Raw genomic sequence first — 25,347 nt, forward strand, 5'->3', positions numbered from 1 at the left:
ATGTTCTTCAACATGACTCTGAAAGGACGAGCTAAAATGTGGTATCACAACTTAGAGGCTGGGACCATAACTACAATCGACTTATTCTTTGCGGCCTTTTACAGAGAGTCTGCCCCTGAAAGGGGAGGTCAATATTGGCTACGTGTCCTTAATGTTACACGTCAAGAACCTCAAGAGAATGTCCATGGGTATGCCAAGAAACTAAAGGAGGTATTTCAAAAATTGCAAACCTATATCCTTATTCCAGTTGCTGCTCAGTTGCAATATTTTATGAATGGGTTAGATTTTAACATTCAAGTGCAGTTGAGCAGTGTCACTCTTGCTGACATTGATATGGCCATTACATGAGCAAAAGGGGTAGAATCGCAATTACAAGCGGCTTATGCCTCTAGGTCAAACTAGAATCAGAGTTTAGGGTTTGGAAATACTTTAGTACTAACAAATGGAGGTCAAGGGATGCCCATGAGTCCTCCTAATGGGAGAGGAAGCATAACTCCAAATGTGCCCATGTTGCTAGCTCCTCCTAGTTTGACCATGCCTACAACTAGTCAAATGGCTCCACCGACTGTTGGAAGCCCAACGATAAATGCTACCATCGTTCTAGGGACTCAACATATCTAAGGTCTATTTAAAATTGATATAGCTTCCATCCCTTCTTGGTATGCCGCTATAATACATTATTTATCCATAGGAGGATTTGGGGCTGCTCTATCGAAGGCTGAAAGGAGGAAGATCAAGCAATAAGCATTACACTTTTCGATTATAGCGGGTGTTTTGTATCAGAGAGGGGTAGATGATATGTATCGCCATTGTGTAGTACCCGATGAGGTACCATTTATTCTTGAGGAGTGCCATGATTCAACATGTGGGGGACATTTTATTGGCCGGTTCACCACCCAAAAAGCTCTCCGTGCTGGATATTGGTGGCCATCGATTTTCCAAGATGCTTTTAGTTATGTTAAGCACTGTGATGTCTATCAAAGACACGATGCGAGGGAAAATCATAGCAACCTTTAAATCCCATTTTGGTTATGTTACCCTTTGAAAAATGGGGTATTGATTTTGTGGGACCAATATACCCTTCATCAACTACGTGAATTCAATATATTATTGTAGCAACAGACTACTTTACAAAGTGGTCTGAAGCTTGAGCAACAGTGAAGGACAATGCTAAGGAGATGGCTAAATTCATTATGGAGCAAATTATTTGCCATTTCGGTCCACTAAAGGAGATTGTGTTTGATTGAGGGACACATTTCTTGAACAAGGTTATAGTGGCCCTGACTGAAGCCTTGAAGATTAAGCACAACAAGACTATGCCATATAACCCTCAAGTGAACAGTCAGGTTTAGAGTACGAATAAACAAATGGTAGGAATCTTATCCAAGATAGTATATCGGAAAGAAAGCGCGGCTGGGATAAGAAATTATATATGGCAGTGTGGGCTTACAATATGACATTCAAGAGAGCCCCAGGTCACACCCCATTCAAGCTAGTGTATGGGGAAGAGTACATTTTGCCATTAGAAATAGAGCTCCCCACTATGCATTTTGCCCTTAATTATTCATTGGGAAAGGAAGAAGCATTACAAGAATGGTATACTTCTCTGGCACATCTTGATGAGATTCGATTGCAGGATTTACCACATCAAGAATTAGAGAAGAGAAGAATGAAAGGCCATCATGATCTTTGGGCTAAGAAGTACAAATTTGTGAAAGGTCAATTAGTGATGTATTATGATGCTCGTCGGGAGCTCTTTCTAGGAAAACTTGAATGGGATAGATCATACAAGATTGTACGTTTAGGAAAGAATGGCTTTATGGCCCTTCTAGCAGATTTGGAAGGGGTAGAGTTTAAGACTAAAGTTTACTTTAATAAGCTGATGCCTTACTATGTGTAAGGGCTGACGTTGGGCTTGGTGCCTATGTAGGTTCTTCACGATTCAGCTTTAACATGTAGTAGGTACCAAGATGAGTGGATGGGAAGCATCATTTCCTATCTAGAGCATCCGTACCTTGAGCAAAATTACCATCAAGGTCGAGTGATCTAGTGGAGCAAAGGGTATCAGGTTATTGAGTGGCAAGACACATCCTTTACATGGAAAATTAAGGTATATTGCCACCATTGTCAATGAATTCTGACTAGCATTCCTATCGCGCTCAGCAAAGGAGGGATTGTGCATGTTATGAATCCCTGATCTCGCCTTGATTTGTGATTATCATTAAGTACGAGTGAGGTGATTATTATGGCATGGCCTATCAATGAAGCATGGGTTTACACTATGTATTTTGACAAAGCTTCCAGAGGGCCCACTACTAAACATGAGAGCGTTGGTGCGGTCATTAAAGACACCAGATGTAGGGTTGTCATGAATATAGGAGTCTATTTAGGACCCTCTTTTACTAATAATATGGAAAAATATAAGGCCTTGATCACGGGACTGAATGTAGCCCGATGTGGTGGTATCCACCGATTATTGGTTAAAGGTGACTCGCAGTTAGTAATCAATCAGCTAAATGGGAGCTATAGTGTGCGGAATCCCATTTTACGGATGTACCATCGTACAGTCTTGGATATGTTGCATATCTTTGAGATGGTGACTTGTCACTTAGTTCCTCGACAATGGAATTGCTTTGCGGATTCCCTGGCTAACTATGCTTTCGTGGAAGATGCCTTTTTCAATTGTGGTCCAGGGGAGCCCTTACAATTACCTCCTAACATTAGCCCTAGACTACTTTTGGGTCTTCTTGCTAATACATCATACTTTGGCCACCGATGGTTAGTTTGGGTTATGAGTCAGGTAGCAAGTGAGCACCTTCCGACTCTATCATGGACACATAGGACAATGTATCGTCACATTCATTGGATATGCCTTGCTATTTATGCAAGGGGGTTAGCTAATAACTTGATGCACTTTTAGAATAGAGCCTAAGAGGCCTTATCCTTGGTCGATTTTGTGCTTTAGTAGACTAATGTTACGGCCAAGGGATTATTTTGACAGTACGTTGTGCTAAATGGTAGTCTAATGTTTTATTTTATCAGGTCAAGAGGGCCATATTTGTCAAGTTCAAATGTTTTATTTTGACAGTACATTGTGCTAAATGGTGGTCTAATGTTTTATTTTATAAGGTCAAGAGGGCCATATTTGTCAAGTTCAAATGTTTTATTTCATAAGGCCAAGAGGGCCAGTTTTGCTGGTTGTGAAATGTTATATCTCTTTAGGCCAAGAGGGCCATACGTCTGTTTGGCACAGGTACATTTAATGATTTTGTGTTTTAGTGATTCCATCACATAGGTTGGGCAAAGTGCCTGGTGGGAGCCTTTGCTGTGAAAGTTGCTTGTGTGGCCATTCTAGGTGGTATCGTCGCCTTTCCGAGTTTTTCCTTAAGCTAATAATGTTATATGTGTATGTGGGGGTTATTTTCTTTTCATTTGTGGGGACCAAAAATCAAGGCATGAAGTCCTAGGGTTTGGTTAGATATATCTAGGGGAGGTTTGAGTAGTTGTCTACCTCCTATTAGGACATTGTGAGGCATTAAAAACCTATTATAGAGGGTAGTCCTTGTGACCTTGTCCTTCTTGTTTGCTAGGCAGCTATCCTAGGAGTCCTTGCTAGTATGATGTGGTTAGAGAAGCCTACTAAAATAATGAAGAAAGCAAGTGCTGAATATATCTCAAAATAAAAATTAGAGGTGTGTAAAAAGGGGTTCTAACCCCTCAACAAGAAAAGGAAAAGAAGAAGAAAAAAGGAAGGAAATTCCTACAAGCAGTTGATTATTGCCTTATGGAGGCCTGGTATGTTCTTGGGGGAACGAGTTAGACTCGGGGCCCAATGTCTTGTCTTCCTAGGGGTAGCAGCTAGTTGAGAAGAAAAAAAAAGGAAGGTTGGAGCGAAAATAAAAGTGAGCGTTAAAAAAGGATTAAGTGTCACCTTGCGAGAGCTTGGTAGGTTCTTGGGCACCGAATCAAGACCTAAGGCTGATGCCCTATTCTCCTTAGGTCACTCTACACTCACCTCCCTCCTTTTTTCACACCTGAGTATGGAAACCTTGAAAGAAACGGTGTTATAAAAAACATATGATGACAGGCTATAGGAGTCCTCACCTAGTAGGAGGTCCTGGTCCATTTGTCCTAAGTTAGGTAGGTAGTTTAGACCACCACTAGGATGACCTCTTTGATAGGCTTTTTAGCCAGTCTGTGCTAGAGCAGTTGGTTAGAGACTCGCTCTGGATTTTTGACAGATTATGTTGGGCCTATCCCTTATGGATTTTCATACCTTGATTTTGTCAGGGGGGTAGAGTGACAGTTGTGCTTGTGATTTGTTGAGTATTTTCATGCCTGGATTTGTCAGGGTCGTTGTTTGTGCAAATCAATTCATGGGATTCAATGGGCTAAGTCACCCTATCTCGTGGTCGCCAATGAGAGCAAGTCTTAAAGCCTAATAAAGTGTGGAAAAGAAGCAGGTTAGTACAAATTGTAGGTGGGAATTTAAAGTCGACGAAAGCGAAACGTGAAGATCCAACAATTTTAGAGACCAAGGAAGATGAAAATGCAAAACTTCGATTGTTGTGGTGGCTGCAAATTTTTAATAATTTTTTTGACTTCTAGATTGAAAAGAGATAGCTTCCCAACCATTCGGGATGTCGAGTCGGTTAGGCAATAATTTTTAGAACTTAATTTGGACGTCGAACGAGAGAAATGCGAGGCCGGATAGTGCCAGAGGCCAAAATGACCAAGAAGGTTTAAAATTTGGGCATGCCTTTTGGGGGGGGGAGCGCCATTTTAGGATGTACCGCCCCCCTCTATGGCGATGTTTATGTGAGAGAGAGGCCTCTCCATCACCAACTTCAGTTTGTGAAATGGTTGCTTGATGGTGGAGCTTCAATTCTATTCTTTCTCTCTCCTCCCTCCTCTCTCCTCTTGGAGGATGTTCATGCGTATGGATCTATGTAAGAAAGGGAAGGAGTTGGATGCAAGATGCTGATGAAATAGGTGTTCCAAGGCAGATGAGATCGTAGATCAGAGTTGGAGAGAGCATCAATGGCAAAAATTAAGCATCACCATTAATTACGTGCCTCCAAAATCAGGTTTCTATGCGTAAGCACTCATTTTATTTGTTTTATGAAAGATGTTTGATGAAATTGTTCGTAAATGGAATCATTTGATTGGAAATGCTGAACTTTATCAGAAAACTTGAACAAACCAAAAAATTGGGTTGTTTAACAATTTAAAACAAAACATACAAAACCCACAATTAAGCGGTTTTCATGAAAATGATAAAATTTGGGGGTTTTGTTGTGATTTTGAGGTTCATATGGAGTGAAAATGAATATAAAATCAATTTTTAGTAATTGTGATCAGTCCCAACCCATAAATAAAAAATATCAATATTTTCATCTAAATAAATGAAGAAAAATAGTGAAAAAATGATTTACAAAGTAATAATCAAGCTCAATAGGCCTTGCACACAATAGTTACATCCAAGGGAGCACCCAAAAATGCAATATTTCCATGCTATGAAGAATTCAACCATTGCTAATTTCTATGCATTAAAATACACTTTTTATAATATTTATTCCTCATAACTCCATCTAATATTCCGCTCATCACAACACAAGACATATTAGTATCCTTTCATATATCTAATAGGCATAATGTGGTTAGTGTCACACATGTGCACACATGCAAAAAGTCATGAATCATGCAATAAATAGATAAAATTCAAAAAATAAATAAAATAAAAATAGTATTATTTTCATAATGAATTCTAGTAAATTCCATAAATAGTAACTTGGTCATCGTTTTAATTTAGGCATCACTTCGAACAAAGGTGAATCTTGAACATATAGAGATAACTTTTCAAAGAGAATAAATGTAACTAGCATGGAAGTCACACAGCAAGGGTCATTGTGGAAGGCATGGTTCATGAATGGGATCCTAAGGAGATATCATGTCAGAAAGCCACATGTCACAAAGATGAGTCAAGCAACATTGATATGCCTAGGTTTAAAGCCACAATATAGACAACCTTTGGAAATTGGTTAATATTGATATGCCCAACCCTTGATGTATTGCAATACATGATACTTTTTCTACTTGGATGAGTTATTAGTGGGTATAATGAAGATAAAGAGTTTAGAGAACACATGGAAGTGGAAGATGTATTTGAGGATGAAGGATGCTCATAGTCATGCTCTAAGTAGCAACAAATTGATCCTTGTGTATGTGTACGTATAAAGTATTACTCCTTTAATTTGGTGACACATAACTTTATGCTAGGTTGCATTATGATAATGGAATGGTGACATTAAATCATAAACATGCCAACAAAGCATAAGAACTAGGAAAATTTGAATTTAAAGTAGTGGTCCAAAATGAAATTGAATTTATCATTAGGTTTGCACTTTAACTTGTAAACCATTTTAGTATCAATGGCCTTTTGACAAGGAAGCAAGTCACATAATAACCAAGTACCATTTTTTACAGTAGCATCATATTCAAATCGCATAGCAACCATCCAATTTCTAAATATTGTGCCTCTTCAAAGGAAACCAGTTCATCCTCATCACACATACTATAAACAACCAATGCACAATAATCTAATTTATAAGAGGCACTATGGGAGCGAGAATGAGCATGATTAAACAAAGATGTATCTAGTTTACTAGCATGTGATATTTGCACCAACCCTTTTGGCATAACCTTAGACTACTCAATTTCTACTCTCTCATGAAGAACTACACATTGACATAAGAAATAGGTTGATTTGTAGAATCCTGAGAAAACTATATAGGCTAAAAAACTACCTCATTTGGTGCTACATGAGATTGGCCACCACTCAAAAGAGACAATAAAGTATCATAGTTATCTTGTGATCATACATCTATCTCTTTAGTTCATGAAAGTAAAGGCTAAACAACATTTGAAAAAAAAGGACTAAAATTGGACCTTTTAGTTCCCCTCTTCTCTTTAAAACAAGGAAAAAGTGGAAGAAGAATAGTAAACTGATATTCTTTCTCCACTTTTCCAACCTCATTTTGCATTTTTAATATTATCTATTAAGTAATTTCTTAGATTCCTTCTCTTGTCATTCAATAACCCTCTTTCAACTAATTATATATTTAGATAGAGTTTAGCTACATGGGTGTGGTGCTTAGTTTTGAATGCAAAATGGTTAGTAGATGTGATGCAATTCCTTTTGTAATAGAAAACAAGAAAAGTGAAATTTTGAGAGTTCCTTTTAAGGTTTTTCAGGGAATTTTATATTCTAGCTTTTGGTTAATAAACAAACTATTGGTCAATTTTCTTGTATTTGGAGGCAAATTTGAGTCTTTTAAAATCCAAAAACTTTTGACATCCCTTTTATATGAGCTCTTCTACTCCATTCCACCTCTCTTCTCTATATCTATCTAGCCTACCTTCATACACTATACTGTCCCATCTCCGAGAATAGGAGATATAATAGAAGAAAAAGAATAGACAAGAGGTATACAAGATAAAGACAAAGCTCAATGAATCAAAGCATTATGTAATGATAAAACCTGAGAAGATAAATAAAATCCTTGTCTAGGACTACTCGAAAGCAATCTCCAATCAACATTAGATCTCCTGGAGCTCCCTAGTAGACAAAAAATGCATACCAAACACTAGTTTCTTCTCTACTGGCTCAGATGAAAAATGTTATGGTTCTGGTGTGGCTCTGAAAGGGGGCTAAAACCCGAAGGACCTAGGATGCCTTATTACAATTCTCCCATATCACTCCTTCTTCTTCTCCTTGTTTAGAGTAATGTTTGCTACCAGTAAACTGCGATCATACACTACGCGATTTTGAAGCCCTTCTTTTTACATGAGATCTGTAAAATTGGTTGAAAAAGCAACTTGCTTTTTTCATGTCACCCTATTCTAGAAGTTTTCTACACATTTTTTGGATATTACAAGAAATAATATCCAATATAGGCTAAAACTATCCAAAAATCTCATAGTTTTGAACCATACATAGTGTGGACACTAACACTAACTGATATGGCATTGACTCTCTAGATTAATAACAAAGCCACATGATGATGCACTCCAAGGTTTTCACATTGTGTCCACATAGTGGCACGATATCTACCCTCTCAATGTCGGAGGGGTTTTAGTCAAAAGGACGTATCCACTGGGGATCAGAGAGAGAGAGAGAGAAGGAAGTAGAGAATAGGAGATAGAAGAGAAGAAAAAGAATAGTCAAGAGGCACACAAGATAAAGACAAAGCTCAATGAATCAAAGCATTGTGTATTGATAAAACCTGAGAAGATAAATAAAATCCATGTTTGGGACTACTCGAAAGCAATCTCCAAGCATTAGATCTCCTAGAGCTCACTGGTGTAGAACAAAAATGTTCACCAAACACTAGCTTCTTCTATGTTTCTTAAATGTTGAATCTGATGGTTCCATTGGCTCTGAAAGGGGGGTAAAACTCCAATATTGTAGGACCCCTAATCAAAATTCTACCATATCACTTCTTCTTCTTCTCCTCATTCAAAGTATTGTTTATTGCTTGTACACTGCGATCGTGCACCACACGATTTTGAAAGCCCTTCTTTTTCCATGAGATCTCCAAAACTGGTTGAAAAAGTAACTTGCTTTTTGAATGTCACCCTATTCTAGAAGTTTTCTAAACCTTTTTTTGGATATTACAAGAAATAAAATCCAAAATATCAAAAATAGGCTAAAATAATCCAAAAATCTTGTAGTTTTTAACCATCCATAGTATGGACATTGACACTAATGACTAATATGGTATTGACTCTCTAGATTAATAAGTTAGATGATGATGCACTCCAAGGTTTTTCACACTATTTCCGCATAGCGGCATGACATCCACCCCCTCAATGTCGAAGGGATTTTAGTCAAAAGATCGTATCCACTGGGGATCAGAGAGAGAGAAGGAAGTAGAGAATAGGAGATGAAAGAGAAGAAAAAGAATAGACAAGAGGTACACAAGATAAAGACAAAGCTCAATGAATCAAAGCATTGTGTGTATTGATAGAACTTGAGAAGATAAATAAATTCCTTGTTTGGGACTACTCGAAAGCAATCTCCAAGCATTAGATCTCTTGGAACTCCTTGGTAGACAAAAACACGCACCAAACACTAGTTTCTTCTCTACTTCTTAGACGACAAATCTAATGATTCCATTGACTCCGAAAGGGGGGTAAAGCCCCAACACCCTAGGACCCCTAATCAAATTTCTCCCAAATCATTACTTCTTCTTCTCCTCATTCACAATGCTATTTGTTGCCTATAAACTGCAATGGCGCACTGCGTGATTTCGAAAGCCCTTCTTTTTGCATGAGATCTCCAAAACTGGTTGAAAAAGCAACTTGCTTTTTGAATGTCACCCTATTTTAGAATTTTTCTACACCTTTTTTGGATATTTACAAGAAATAATATAAAAAATAGACTAAAATTATTCAAAAATCTCGTATTTTTGAAGCATCCACACTATGGACACTAACACTAATGACTACTATGGCATTGACTCTCTAGATCAATAAGAAAGGCAGATGATGATGCACTCCAAGGTTTTTCACACTGTGTCCACGTAGCGACATGACATCCACCCCCTCTAAACTTGCATATCCTCCAGTATGTATGAAAGTCCTAGTTGTCACTAGATTCTGAGTCCTCCTCATCCTCTACAACCATATCCTTTGCTTCTTCCTCTTCTATATTTTCCTGGCTAGCCCTTGTATCATGGCCACTATTTTCATCCAGTTTTGGCAACTCATAGGCAGTAGATTCTCACCTCTTGAATAATTTGATTCTTTTTCCTATTACCAAATTTTTTATGGTTGTCCCATTGAGCTTGTTTAATGTATAAGTAGCATTATCAAACACCTGCCTTATCACAAAGGGTTGGAACCATTGTTTGGAGACTTTACACATGGCACTATGCTGGTTGTCTAAAATACTATTAGAAACTAGTACCCAATCCCCATCTTGTATGGTTCTTGGCCTCAATCTATGTATTTTGTCAAACCATTTCTTGTTCTGTATCCTTGGTGCCCTTAATTTTGCAAATGTTACCTCTATGTCTTCTAACTGCCTTTCCAACTGTCTAATACATAGTAAAGCCAACAACTATTGATTTAGCTCCTCTTTGCAAGGTAGCACACTCCATGTGACTGTTATCTCTTCTATCGGCATGATAGGTTTTTGACCATACATCAATTCAACAGGCATATATATTGTAGCAGCACTATGAGTTGTTATGTCAGCCCACAAAGCATAAGGGAGAAATTGTGGCCACTCTTTTACCTTCTCTCCACATGCTTTTGCCAATGCCTTCACAATAGGTGGGTGAGCTCTTTCACTTTTGCCATTTCCTTTAAGGTTATAAGTTGAAGTTAAAGAAAGCTTTATCCCCAATCGTGAAAAGGAATCATGGGTTCCATTTACATCCACTTCACCCCTATTTGCTATAATTTTTCCCACATAGCCATTATCAATAAAAGATTTTTTCTTAAAGAGAAGTACACACTGCATTTGTTGTCTTGGTACGTAGAGCTCTCCCTTCCACTTGATTAGAGTTCCCAAGATATCTCATTTGCCAAAGACATATTTAGCACTCTTATAGCACTTGTACTTGATAAACTAGCTGATGTATTTATTGCATTTAATATTGTCCTTGCATTCATGAGAGCTGTACTACTTGTAGTTACAACAACTACCAATTTAGTTTCACCAATCAAAACATCATTTTTAGCTACAAGAAAGTCATCTTCTTCCTCCTCATCCATCATCCCATCTTCATTCTCATAGTGTGCTCAAGATAACATGTCTGCCACACTAGATTATCTCTTCTTGCAATATACTAAAATTTGGGGTTCAAAGATTTGTTGTATGCAATCCACTAGAGCATAGCAATGTCCGGGGTAGCACAACTAGTAATCATACCCAATACTGTCAAACAATCAGTCTCAATGACTACACAAGCACCCACAAAATACTCCTTATCACATTTAAGGGATGTCACAATTCTCCATAATTCTTTTCTTACCTATGGATACCTTCTCTATCGTTTGGTCAATACAGTAACACCAAAATGAATTGTATATCTTTGCCCTTCCTCATCATCCTTCCCAATAGCCCATCCAATCTCGATTGGGCTTGTATCAACAATAATAATGATAGGCTTTCCATGTGAATAATCAACCTTTCTCAATGTAGAAGCTAATTTCAAGAGTTGCTTCAAATTCTTCAGTGCTTTTTGATGCTTCCTTTCCCAGTGAAACCTCTGACCTTTCCTCAAGAGCTGATATAGAGCATCGGTTACATGTACAAAGTGAGGGATCCATATCAAATAAAACACACATGCACCCAACAATCTATGCACCTCAGTTACATTCATGCATATATCTTGCATTCTATCAATCCCATTTATTTTCAATGGTGATGGTCTTCGCCCATAGGGCCCACACATATGCCCAAAATCAAAACCTCTTCAACTCCAAAGATTGACTTTTGTCCAGAAAGAGTTAAATGCACCTCTTCTGGACTCGTCAAAATCCTTTCACAATCCACAATATGATATGCAAATTTTCTGCACCCATGATCATCCAACTCTTCATTCTTTTCATCCACTTCACACCCTTTGATTGGAACATCATCTAAGAAGGGCATTGTCAATTACGGTATAAAATCCATGAGTATCTTATTCATAGCATTTTTCATGTATGCCACTAAGTTCACTGCATCTTGTGGGAGAGTATACATCCGTACTAAACCCAAGGAGTATTCGTGGTTGTGATATCCCTGATCTCTCAACTGCAAGCTGAAACTAATCATACCCTAAGTAAAGATCACCCAAAGAATAGATCACTTTGCCTACAAAAGCCTCTACAAATTCATCAGCCATAGGACCTGCACCCAAATTTCTTATTGTCACTTTACTGATGAACTGCATATCTTGAATAAATCTCAAAGCCCCATTCTTTTTATGCACAGTAAACCAACGATTTGAGTATGGGGCTGAAGAGGACTCCAAGATCTTCATGTCAATCTTTTCATTTAGCAAATCCATTAGCTTTGGCAAGTAAGTTTTAGGCATTGGAGCAGGCCTCAAGTTCCATGGTGAAGGGGATGCAATGGCAGTGGAGAAGGAGAAGAGGAAGATGCGGGAGAGAAGAGCACACACAATGTAGGTGTTATCCAACTGAACTGACAGCCTTATTGCACTATCCTATTATATATAATAAAGAATGGGAGATCATAGTGTACACGGGCAGGCCCAGAGGCCTTTTACCCCAAAAACCTCCCACTAAAAGGCCAATGTGGCTGGGGAGTGAAAACAAAGAAAAGAAAAGAAAAGACAAGGTAAGGAATCATGACATCTCACCCAACGCCCAATCGAAAAGTGGGCTGTGCAAGAAGTGTTGGGAACCTCTGCAGAAGAAGAGTCAAGCATCCACGAGTCCATGACATCCAGGAGATAAGTGATTCCGCAACTCCATACAATGAAGCAATCCAAGAATGCTTCTCATGAAGCAAGCACAACTCATCAGTGCACAGCAATAAATCATCAGAGTCATGCATAGCATCAGTGTGGCACATACAAGACAGCGGAGAGCAGTCAAACTCTCTAGAGTCAATCACTAAAAGAGAGCCAACATCTCGGACACTCGTCCAACGAGGTCTCAAGACTACATGTGGCCTCAATGAATCAGAAGACTGACATATGGTGATATATGGCTAGCTATCTAGCTTGCAAAACTGCAAGAAAATGACTCTCATGAGCCTACAAGGGGTCTAGCAACTGACCACCAATATCCTGACCCTGACTGCAGGAGCATGCCTCGTACAATTGCCATAAGCCAACAGAGCTCTGCAAGGACCAAGAGTACAATCAGGGAAAGCATCAAGATCTGTAAGTGACATAGGAGGCAACAATGAGTCTGAACGAGACAAGATCTCCATCTCTCTGTGGTGCATATGGCCTAGGCAATAATGCCATAACAATGAATGTGGTATCCAGATAACTGCAACCATAGAATCTCCCACATGAGAGACATGCACTAGGTAATGAGAACTAGAACCTCTGGCCAAAACCAAGCAAGCACGACAAATCTTCCATGACCTATCCTGAAGAGAAATAGTATATCGTGCATTATGCAACTGACTGACAGAAATCAAGCTCTTACTGAGCAAGGGAACATGTAAAACATCCTTGAGTATAAGAGAAGTCCCATTAGGCAAAGCTAGGAGTATATCCCCTGTACCAACAATAGCATAAGACTGCTCAAGGCCCAAATCAATACATCCGTCAACCTCCATGTAAGAAGAGAACCATGCTCTATGAGGAGTAACATGACAAGATGCCATAGATTCCAAAAGCCAATCAAACGCATAGGTCTGATCACTAAGCAAGTAAGCTATAGGGAAACAAGATGATAGGAGTACATGCTCAACTGCATCATCATGGGTAACTGCATGTACCTCACCACTAGTAAGAGTGGTAACACCTACTGCATCTGTTGTATCTCTGACTCTCTGCTCATGTCGAGTCTGTCTCTGTCTGTGCTACTCTCTAATCCGTCTAAAGCATTTTCTTTGAACATGCCCAAGCTTCCCACAATGGAAGCAAACAACATCTGAAGTAGAAGAACCTGTAGAAGATGACAAGGAATCTAAGTCATCATGAATAGGGCTATCCATAGCATCCACGGAGCTCAAGCAGTTGAGGGCTATCCCAATGTAGGGAATGTGCTCATAAAGACAATCATCTGAAAGTACATTAGTGGTAGAAGCATGCTACAAAGGCTCAATGAAACCTCAACAGACGGGAGGACATAAAGGCATCAAAGGATGCAAAAGCTCCCACATGAAGAAGAGTTGTAGCCAACTACTGCATGACATAACCAACCACAATACGGTAAAGCATAAGACATCTGTCATAAGAGCATATGGTATTTAGCCATGAAATCAGCCCATAACCACAATGGCAAACATAACTCTAAAGTACATCAGACCACATAGTAGCATCCAAGTCAATTCAAGACCGGTAAGTGGCATAAGATCCTGCAATGGTCAAGCTCCAGGAGAAGCCCAAGTATCTGTATAACAACATCCAAATAAGTGGCTCTGTAAAGTACATGACAGTAGACAAAGTGCATAGCCAAGTAAGCATCAAGAGCAACTGCTCTTTGACATGTACGAGCAAAAGCAACCCAACTAGCATGGAAGCTAGGCAACACAGAAGCAACAAAGCCATAACTGCTAAACCCAAGTACTGTCAAGAAGTCTAGTGATCAAGGAGTAACCTGCAAAGAACCAAGCATTAATGAGCAATGAAATCTCAATAACCAATTGCCAAGTCAATGGCGCAAGCACTGCTCAAAATATGTATCTGCATCCAAGTAAATCCAAGATCCATAATCAGGGCATTAAGGGCCAAATAGCATCCAAGCTGTATAAGTGATAAGCCAACCAAATGCAAACTGCTCCACAAAATTCTCAAATGCAAGTCGATTTAAGCCCAAACATCTGCCATACTGCAGCTGAACCCAAAAGCATCCACATCAGACATCAGTCCCATAATGGGTAGCACGGGGCATAAACCTTGTTAAGTGAAATGCCAATTGCAAAGAAAATGACAGTGAACCAAGAATTGAGCTCTACTCTTTGCTCAAGAAGCATCTGAGAGCATAAATATCAAAGTAGCATCATCCAAATACATCAACATATCATCCCGAGTAGTCAAGAGCACCCGTAGACCATAGGCATAACCAAATTGGAGGTAAAATAACCTGTCAACTAAGGTAACATAAATCTCAACCAACAATGAAGTGTCTACATCCAAACCAAGGCTCAATAGCTCTCAAATAGCATATCTAGGCATAAACCATGATGACCAAGCATCAATACATCCAACAGGACACCCAAATGTCAACAAAGAGCATTATGCATAAGCCATCCCTGATAAAACCTTACTGCCCAAACAATGTACAACAATAAATCCCTACATAAATCGAGCTATGGAAGCTCAAACCAAGTCCCAAAGCATCTCAAAACATTGAGCAAACATCCCCAAAGCATTTGGGCATCAAATTCCAAGCCTCATAAGCATCACAGAAGCTAAGAGCATGACATTTTCTTGCTGTAAATCAACTCAAATCTATTACAAAAAATTTTGTGATCAAAATGTTGTAGATCTGACATCACCGTTGCGTCCAAAGCATGCCAAAACCTCAAGTTAGACTCTTACGTTGCCTAAATCAGGTTCCGGATGCCCGAGATATGAGAAAAAATGAGATTTTTGAGTCAAATTTTGAAATAGGCACAAAAAAAACGTGAGCTGCTACTATGAGGCCTGCTGGTTATGCTAAGGATAAGGGAGCAAATGGGGGCATACAAGGTGCCCAATGAAGCCAAGGAACACTTACAAAGAGCCTACGAGGGCCGGGTAGAGGCAGGAGATAAAATTTTACATCGGGAGGACGAAGCCATGGATGGCATTGAAGCTCCAAGCTCTAGGTCTTCAATTCAGGCTGAAGTAATGCCTGGCCAAGCTCCACGATCAAGCTCTGATCCAAAGCTCTGATACCAGATGAAGGGGATGCAATGGTAGTGGAGAAGGAGAAGAGGAAGATGCGGGAGAGAAGAGCACACATAATGTAGGTGCTGTCCAACTGAATTGACAGCCTTATTGCACTATCATATTATATATGAATAAAGAATGGGCAGTCACAGTGTACATGGGCAGGCCCAGAGGCCTTTTACCCCAACACATGGTACATGTGGCACAATAAATATTAGCATAGGAGGGACAACATTCGAGTCCACACAACCTATTTCAGCTAGCGAAAATACAAATGATTTCCCATGCCTTGCCAACATCTGCATAAAACAGTCTCTTTCAATAGGCAAAAGAAACCCTGCTGCACCAACTTTCAATTTCTCTAATGTTTCAGCTGTAAACTGATGATCTATATCTTTAGGATCTCGTAAGCTTGGATGTCGTGACATTTTCTCATACAGACCCTTACTGTCTAGTGGAAGCGGCAAAGCAAATGGTTTCACCTTTTTGTCAACTATCTTATACTTTGCCTCCACAATTGCTTCAGTCCATTGTAATCCTTCCTGTTGAGCAAACAATGCTATAACATCATATATGTCCAAAGAACATACTAATAACACTCTATTTTCAGCCTTATTTTCTACATGTATACTTGTTGAAATTTCAACCATAGTGTCAGTAATATGCAACCCATAAAAGAGGCATGTAATGCCTTCATTTTTATCTAGCAATCCCAATTCTTTCAGTTCCTTAATAGCCCATTTCATAGATATGCGTTCAGTCTTGCACATAGCTTCCATAGGCTTAAACCAACATGAACTATTTGCTGTAAATTGAGAATAACCAGTAGTAGTAAATACATGCTTCATTCCATCAAGAGGCAAGTACATCCTCTGAACAACACTACTGTAGCCTCGTGTTACAACAATGCTCAATGAAAATCTGGGTCTTTGAATTCCCTTGCATTTGGAGGCAAAGGAGACTCTTGAAGCGTATCCTAATTCCTAAGATGATTAACACAAATGGTAAGAATTTGGATAGCTTTCCTCCCATCCTTGATTCTAACTCTTGCATAAGTAGAACCATCATCAAGAACCTTTGTTTCCATATGTACTCTTGTAGTATAGGGTTTTTCCAAATTCACTGCATATCATAAACTATTACACAAATGATTGTTGCTTTTCTTGTACATAACTAATTGTCACTTTTACATTAGAACATGCAGTATAGAGCTCCCCTAAAGAATTATTTGCAACCCTCATACGACAACCATGATCAGTGTCCATAGGCCATGAACCATTCTTATACAATCCATGCTCAATGACATTGATCTCGGACCGGTGGTCAAGCAAAACAACACAATGAGTTTCTTGCTTTCCTATTTTCACTACCATTTCAGTGATAGCCCTGGCCTAGTGATTTCTTGTGTAATGACTCTGATGAATAAATCATGGAGTCTCTTCTCCATATTGTTACATTTGCCTTACTCCACCATGCATATTGCTATAAGACAATGCATTTTCAGTCTCTTTCTTCTCTTTTCCACATATTGTCCATTGATTAACAGTATCCTACATAGATAAACTAAGACTTACATCAGACTCATATTAAGCCTAAATACCCAATAAACTAGTTTCCTCTTCAAATTGCAAGAATGCACTAGTGGTATTACCAAGAAATTGACTCTTGCTCTTAATTATGCCAATGATTTCATGATGAAATTCTTGCTTGGCGATGCCAAGCACCTCTCCCAAGGCGAATTCCAGCCAACTATTTAAAATCAATTATTCAAGAACCTTCTTAAGATTCATGGCTATCTCAATATCAAACTGCACCTTATATTCTAGTTGCTTGCCCTTCTTTTTGTCCTCTTGTTTGCTATCATGTTTCTGCTCCTATCCAACCTCTTTCATAACATGCTCAGGAGGTGGCTGATTTGTAGCTTTAGGTTGATCCACACTTCTTCTTGTCTCTTTCTTAGATGTCCATGTATTATCTTCAACTCTCTTTCGTTTCTCTTCCACAACTACATCCATGTTTTGCACCTTTGCTAGATATACATACACTGAATATGCATTTACCAGTGATTCCCAGCTAGTTATGTCACAAATGTCTTGCCTTGCATGAGATATTTTACTATAAAAAACTTTCCTCTTTTTAGTTGCATGCAAAGCATGTGTCCTTATTGCAACCTTCGGACCACTTAGCTAGGCATTCTATCCAATTTTGTAGACCAAAACTAGAAGCATATATAGCCAAATAAGCATTTCAAACAGGCAAGTCTTCTAACAACTTTTGCATACCTTCCTTTCTGAAATTCAAAGCAAGAGGCAATCCCATTTCTTGTGCATGGATCTTGCCATCTTTCCAAAAGATGAGCTATCATGCTAATGCCTCCTGATAAGCAGCATAATCCTTCCTTTTATGCTATAAACTATCACACCACATACATATTTTCCTTGGTTTAGGGGCTATTGCTCGTCCCTTTTCCTCTTGTCCTTTCTCATCCAATTTTATGACCTTCAACTGAAGATCCCACATACCTTTGACCAATTCATCTAATACATCTTCCTTAATAGTAAGGAACAACATGTGCAACCATAGGGTTAACTACAAAAGTGGGTGGCTTACTTGACACATAAATTATTTTGCTTATAACAGTGGGCAAGCTAGATACATGTAATCTTTCTCTTCTATGCTTTTTCACTAGTGTAGTAACAACTTCCTTAACATGCCTCTACTCCGTTTTAAGCCCTATCTCTGTAGTTTGATTCTCTAACAAATCATCAAGCTTCTCTTGAAGCTCAAGATTTGTCACTTATAGAAACAATTCAATTTTTTTGCCTGCAAGAGCTTGCTGTTTTGCAAGATTTAACTACTCAAACCGACTTTCAAGTTCTCTTAATAACTCTGTAGCCACAAGACCCTTATTAGGTTGCAGAACCCACTCCTGGAAAGTCTTGCAAGTAATCAAACTGGTGTCTTCATTGTAAAATTCTTCCCTGAGTGTCTTCTTAAAGTTTCCTAGTCAGCATCCTGCATGTATAATTCAGTAGCTTGGGCTTTCAATTCATGTACAATGACCTATACAAAGTATTGGCTCCATGCAAGTTAAGCCACCCCAAATAACTTCATCTTTTGAGCATAGGTATGCAAATATGCAAATATATTTTTGCTATTAAACAAATTCATCTCACGCTCTACTACTTGCAGAGCATTCATCACAACAGTTTCTATTTGAGCAGAAGCTTGCATCACCTGTTATTATTGTTGTACCTGCATAAACATGTTCATATTCTGCACTAATTGTTGCAAAACATCACTACAAATTATGCTTGATGGTTCTCCCATCTTGTCTTTTCTTTTAATGACAATTCACATTAGGTTCACCAATGTCGGAGGGGTTTTAGTCGAAAGGTTATATTCACTGGGGATCAATGAGAGAAGGAAGTAGAGAATAGGAGATAGAAGAGAAGAATAAGAATAGACAACAAGTACACAAGATAAAGACAAAGCTTAATGAATCAAAGCAATGTGTATTGATAGAACTAGAGAAGATAAACAAAATCCTTCTCTTGGACTACTCAAAAGCAATCTCCAAGTATTAAATCTCCTAGATCTCCCTGGTAGACCAAAAATGCACGCCAAATACTAGCTTTTTCTCTCTTGCTCAGATGGCAAATCTGATAGTTCCATTAAAAGGGGGGTAAAACCTCAAGACAACTGTTCAGAATTCTCCTAGATCACTCCTCCTCATTCAGAGTGTTGTTTATTGCATGTAAACTACTATTGCGCGGCGCTTGATTTCGGAAGCTCTTCTTTTTGCATGAGATCTCCAAAATTGGTTGAAAAAACAACTTGTTTTTTGCATGTCACCCTATTCTAGAAGTTTACACTTTTTTTTAAATATTTACAAGAAATAATATCCAAAATATAAAAAATAAGCTAAAATTGTCCAAAAATGTCATATTTTTTAAAGCATCCATAGTGTGGATATTAACACTAGTAACTCATATGGAATTGACTCTCTAGATTAATAAGAAAGCTCGATGATTATGCACTCCATGGTTTTTCACACTATGTCCGCATCACAACACAATATCCACCCCCTCAATGTCGAAGGGGTTTTAGTCGAAAGATCCTATCCACCGGGGATCAAAGAGAGAAGAAAGTAGAGAATAGGAGATATAAGAGAAGAAAAAGAATAGACAAGTTGTACATAAGATAAAGACAAAGCTCAATGAATCAAAGCATTGTATATTAATAGAACCTGAGAAGATAAATAAAATCCTTATCTAGGACTGCTCGAAAGCAATCTCTAAGCATTAGATCTCCTAGAGCTCCCTAGTAGACCAAAAACACGTACCAAACACTAGCTTCTTCTCTGATGTTCAAACAGAATATCTGATGGTTTTGTTAGCTTCGAAAGGGGGGTAAAATCCTAGGAGAAACTTGTTTTTTACATATCACCCTATTCTAAAAGTTTTCTATATATTTTTTCGGATATTTATAAGAAATAATATCCAAAATATTAAAAATAAGCTAAAATTATCTAAAAATCTTGTATTTTTGAATCATCCACAGTATGAACACTGACACTAATGACTAATATGGCATTGGCTCTCTAGATTAATAAGAAAGCCGGATGATGATGTACTCCAAGGTTTTTCGCATTGTGTCTGCATAGTAGCGGCACGACAATGAGGTAAGCACAATTTATTCCAAAGACTTCTCCATTGAATTATTTAAATAGATACACTGATGTTTACTCTAAGGCGTGCGTACACCCTCTTTGTAAAAAATTATTGATATTTGAGATTTTAGGAGATATATTGAAGATATTCTAGAAATATTTTATGGCTGTCAGCAATTATGGATTGTGCAATAGATTGCAACCAACCATTCAGTGAACTCAAACCCTTTTATGAAAAGAGTGATAGTGGGGGGGGGATTACACCCAGTAGTGTGTTGCTCAATTTTGCTTTACTCTTCTTTAAGTTTATTTTGAGTTTTATGAGTCTGTTTTTCATTTTTATGAGTAAAAAAAGAGTGAGGGAGAGCTTCTTCTACTCACAACGTGCAAGCCTCGCATCCAATATGCGCAACATTTTTGGCTCCTTTATCCTATCATCTAACAACCCTTGGGGCATCCCCTTTTTGGCCCCTTTACCCTACCATCTAACAACTCTTGGTGCTTCCACATCAAAGGCCATGCCAATTTGTTGCCATATCAGCCTTAGAACATTTCCTTTCATGCATTGCTTTTGAATTAAGTCATTTGCTTGAAAGGGGCTCATTTAAGATGCAATGGAAGATAATGCTAAGGATAGCGATATTAACATGGGCCAAGGTACACTAGTAGAGTAGGATAAATTGATGCAGATATGCATGTTTTCTCATGCAATGTCATTCTGGGCAATTTTAGATACTAACCCTCATCGTGTCCCATGCTTGTCGAGGTTGAAATCCACCAAGTCGTCCCTTCGAGGCGATCATGGATTCTCACACAACTATCCAAGATGCCTTAATGGCTGCTTAAGCACAGTGGGTAAATATATTATTTGTTAATGCTATGGAAGTACACGTTTCTGTAATCGTACGTTTAGATTTTCAGTTTGGTCTTAGCTTAAATTATACTCGGTTCTGCTTACAGGACGGCCTAGCCTTGGATTACAGTTTTACCATCACCTTGCTGCTCTGTTCGATATCAGTGGTCTGCTTCCTTGAAACCGCTACTAGTGTGCTGCTCGCAGATGGCAAATTCCAGTGAGACTCGCATCTTCAGCATTTCTCATCTGCGTGTCACACATTGAAATGCTTGTGAACTCTCTTAAGTAGTCGATTTAACCACTGGCTCATCTGTGCTTTGATTTAGGATCAGTTCTGTAGAAGCCAATCAATTGACATAATCAGGTGCAACTTTGTTCATATGTTCTGCAGTAACTGAAGGTCGAATACATACATACATAATATGCCCATCTCTGAGCGTCCAGTGGGTTTGAGCCGCGGTGCATTCTTATGACCTGGGCTGTGAGTCGGGAGGATTCTGGGCGCGCTCAAAGGAAGAGAAAACCAAGAGAAGCTCCAGACAAAGAAGGAATTTAAAGAGGAGAAAACCTCTGTAGCTCCTAAGCTACATACAATTACCGCTGCTACTTCGGATTGTGGAGTCACTCCAATCGCTTCTGGTTGTCCAACCACTGCACATCCTGCTGCTGCCTCGGCTACAGGTTCCTCGTTGTCGGTCTTCCTTGCGTCCTCACAAGCCATCCAGTATGCCTTAAGTCTGTCACAATGGATCAAAGCTCTCTGCAGTCCACTCTTTCTTCAATTAGTGCAAAGAGAAAACGGCATACTCTTATAGCTCAATTGAAGGCTTGTGCTCAGAGAAAAGATCTGCAAACAGGCAGCAGATTACACGCTGAGATGGTCCAAGAAGGCCTGCTGGAAAGAGACCTTCTTGCTGGCAGTGTTTTGATCAGCATGTATGCCAAATGTGGTTCACTCACCAAGGCACGCCAAGTGTTTGACAATCTCTCAGCTCGGAACGTTGTCTCATGGAATGCACTAATTTCAGGATATGCCCAACATGGACATGGCAAGGAAGCATGGGAGTGTTTTGGATGGATGCAACGCGAGGGCACTTCCCCGGATGCAGTCACATTTGTTGGCATTCTGAAGGCTTGTGGATGTATTGGAGCTGCAGACAAGGGTGAAGAAATACATGCCCGACTTGCCAAGGAAGGCTTATTACAGAGAGCCAATGTTGGCCATGCATTGGTTGACATGTATGCTAAGTGTGGTTTGCTTTCAAAAGCACAAGAAGTGTTTGATATGCTTGCAGTTCGAGATGTAGTTTCATGGAATACACTTATCAGTGGATATTCCCAACATGGGTATGGTGAAGAAGCACTAAACTGTTTTGGACGTATGAAGTTCGAAGGCATCTCCCCAGATCCAGTCACATTTGTCAGTATCTTGAAAGCTTGCAGCAGCATGAAGGCCGCACACAAGGGTCAAGAAATACATGCTGAAATTGCGAAGAAATGCTTGCTTGAGAAAGATGCTTTTATTGGCACTGCTTTAGTTGACATGTATGCCAGATGTGGCTTGCTTACTAGAGCCCAAACGGTGTTTGACAAGCTTCCACTTCGAGATGTAGTCTCATGGAATGCATTGATTACTGGATATGTCCAAAATGGAAATATGAAGGGAGCACTGAACTGTTTTGAACGTATGCAACTTGAAAGAGACTCTCCTAATGCAGTCACATATGTTTGTGTCTTGAAAGCTTGTGCTAGCACAGGGGCTAGTGACAAGGGCCAAGAAGTACATACTCAGGTTGCCAGCAAAGGATTGCTTGAAAGAAATGTTCTTGTTGGCACTGCATTGGTTGATATGTATGCCAAGTGTGGCATGTTGTCAAAAGCACAGGACGTATTTGACAAGCTTCCAGTTCGGGATGTAGTTGCATGGAGTGCACTCATTGCTGGATATACTCAGATTGGAAAAACTGAAAGTGTCTTTTATACATTTGACAAGATGATAGAAGAAGGTATGAAACCAGACTTGGTCACATTTAGCAGTTTGCTAAATGCATGCAGTCATGCAGGTCTGCTGGATAAGGGCCAAGTATACTTTGAAAGCATGTGCAAAGATTATGGCATCAGTCCAACTTTGGAACATTATACCTGTATGGTTGATTTACTTTGTCGCACTGGCCTACTAGACAAGGCAGTAGCACTGGTTAAGGAGATGCCGTTGTCAGTCAATTTTATCATATGGTTTACTTTGTTGTCTGCTTGTCAAAAATGGGGCAACATTGAGCTTGGAGAGTATGCTTTTGAGCATGCTGTGGATTTGGATGAAAAACATCCTGGACCCTATATCTGTATGTATGATATATACACAGATGCTGGCAGGCAAGAAGATGCTGACAAGATTGAGGCTCTACGTGTGAAAAAGCAAGCATGGAAGAAGCCAGTGTGAAGATGTGCTAGGATTTGCACTAAGAAAACACAGAATGTACAAACACGACTAAACCACAATAACTCAAACTAATGCAAAAGTGCAAAAACATAGAAATGAAGAGAGAGAACTTTGGATGAATGAATGCTGTAAATGATGGAAAGGGTGTACAAGATACTCAAAGGTAGAGCAATGGGAGTAGTTGGAGAGTGACATCCACCAGAGATGGATTTCGAGTACTGTAACCACCAGTTGGAGCTGAAGGAATGCTGAAAACGGTTAGGAGGATAACCAAAATGCATCAGTTTGAAGGCTGAATCTGATAAAATGCAGCAGTGCACCACCCAAATATGTTGGCAGCTGATCACTGGATGCTAGAATCAGTAGGACGATAGCTGGCAGGAGTGTTGATACAAGAAGCACAAAGTGAATCCAAAAATTCAAGGTTTGATGGAGACTGGTGCTAGAGCACAGACTGAAGCAAAGATTTTTGAAGATTTTTTGTATCTAGAAGGCTCTTGAGACAAATAGTATTAGGATTGTGAAGGCCTATCTCAGCATGAAAGGTCTTTGAAGATTTCCATACCAAGAAGACTCTTAAGATAGATGCTATTACAAGTGTAAAGGTTTATCTCAGCATGAAAGGCAATTATTGATGTAACAAAGTCTATGAAAGGTAAGACATCACCTATCATTCAAGGATCCACCCAAGCAAGGGCTTCAAAGTCTCATCATACACAAGCTATCTCATCTTTTTCCAAAAATCCCTTGATGAAGAAAGACAAGGACAAAGTCAAAGAATTGGCTACTTCCATGATAGTTGAATCTCCAAATATGCTTTTAACAAAGGAAAATGATGGTAGAAGAGACTTTAAGCGTAGAGAGAAGTGTTAAGTTAGACATTTTCTCAAAAAGCTATATCTTTTACTAGACAATTTGATGCTACTTTTGGTGGTAAAGATTATACAGAAAAATCGTAGAACTCTTGAAGCAACTTGGAAGAGCCAATATATTCACAAATATAGATATTCATGGGGCTTATAATCTTATTAGAATAAGAAAAGATGATGAATGAATTATAACTTTTCGCACAAGGTATGGTCACTTTGAATATATTATCATGTTGTTTAGTCTCACAAAAACATCTAATGAATGGTATACGATTTCCTAGATAACTTTGTGGCAATATATTTAGATGATAATCTAATACTTTCTAAGAAGAAAAAGAAGCATGAGTATCATGTGTGGTTAGTTCTTGATAAACTACGAGAAAAGAGCTTGTGTGCTAAATTAGAAAAGTATTTCTTTCATCAATCAAAAGTAAAATTTATTGGATATATTGTCTTTCAAAATGGAATCACAATGGATGAGAATAACGTGAAACCCATCTTTGAATGGAAAACACCAAGATTAGTTTGAGATACACACAATGCTTCTTGGGATTTTAAAAAATCTTACTGAATCTTCATTAAGGATTCACCGTACCACTTACATCATTAATAAGAAATGATAAATCTATGTGAAAGTTTGTGATGCAAAGAAATCTTTTCAAACACTAAAGCAAGTCTTTAGTACAATCCCCATATTGATATATGTAGATTCATAAGTCTTTCTTCTCAGAGTATGATGCATTAGATTTTGGAATAAAGTATGAAATTCATGATTAAGGGACTTTTGGCTATTATTAACTCCTTTGAAACATGGAGGTATCTTCAAGAGGGGGCACTCCACAAAATCATAGTTTTTACATTAGATCATAAAGATCTAGATTAATTTATGAGTTTTCGAGTCTTGAATCGATGGCAAGCAAGATGGAGAACAT

General features: G+C 38.8%; 1 pseudogene across 3 annotated transcripts; it reads left to right on the plus strand.

The window, feature by feature from the left end:
• The first annotated feature begins 20,968 nt into the window (after positions 1-20,968).
• Positions 20,969-24,593, plus strand: LOC148034961 (pentatricopeptide repeat-containing protein At5g16860 pseudogene; annotated as a pseudogene). 3 transcript variants are annotated; one of them, XR_015691133.1, is made up of 3 exons: positions 20,969-21,105; positions 21,211-21,323; positions 21,498-24,593. The product of XR_015691133.1 is annotated as a pentatricopeptide repeat-containing protein At5g16860 pseudogene, transcript variant X1 (transcript). The 3 variants fall into 3 exon arrangements; XR_015691135.1 differs by having other exon boundaries at positions 20,976-21,101; XR_015691134.1 differs by lacking the exon at positions 20,969-21,105 and having other exon boundaries at positions 21,150-21,323.
• Positions 24,594-25,347: the final 754 nt, after the last annotated feature.

The sequence above is a fragment of the Lygodium microphyllum genome, chromosome 6, assembly GCF_053477565.2.
Source record: "Lygodium microphyllum isolate KBCC chromosome 6, Lygodium_microphyllum_v1.1.10, whole genome shotgun sequence".
In the NCBI taxonomy this organism is placed as follows: domain Eukaryota; kingdom Viridiplantae; phylum Streptophyta; class Polypodiopsida; order Schizaeales; family Lygodiaceae; genus Lygodium; species Lygodium microphyllum.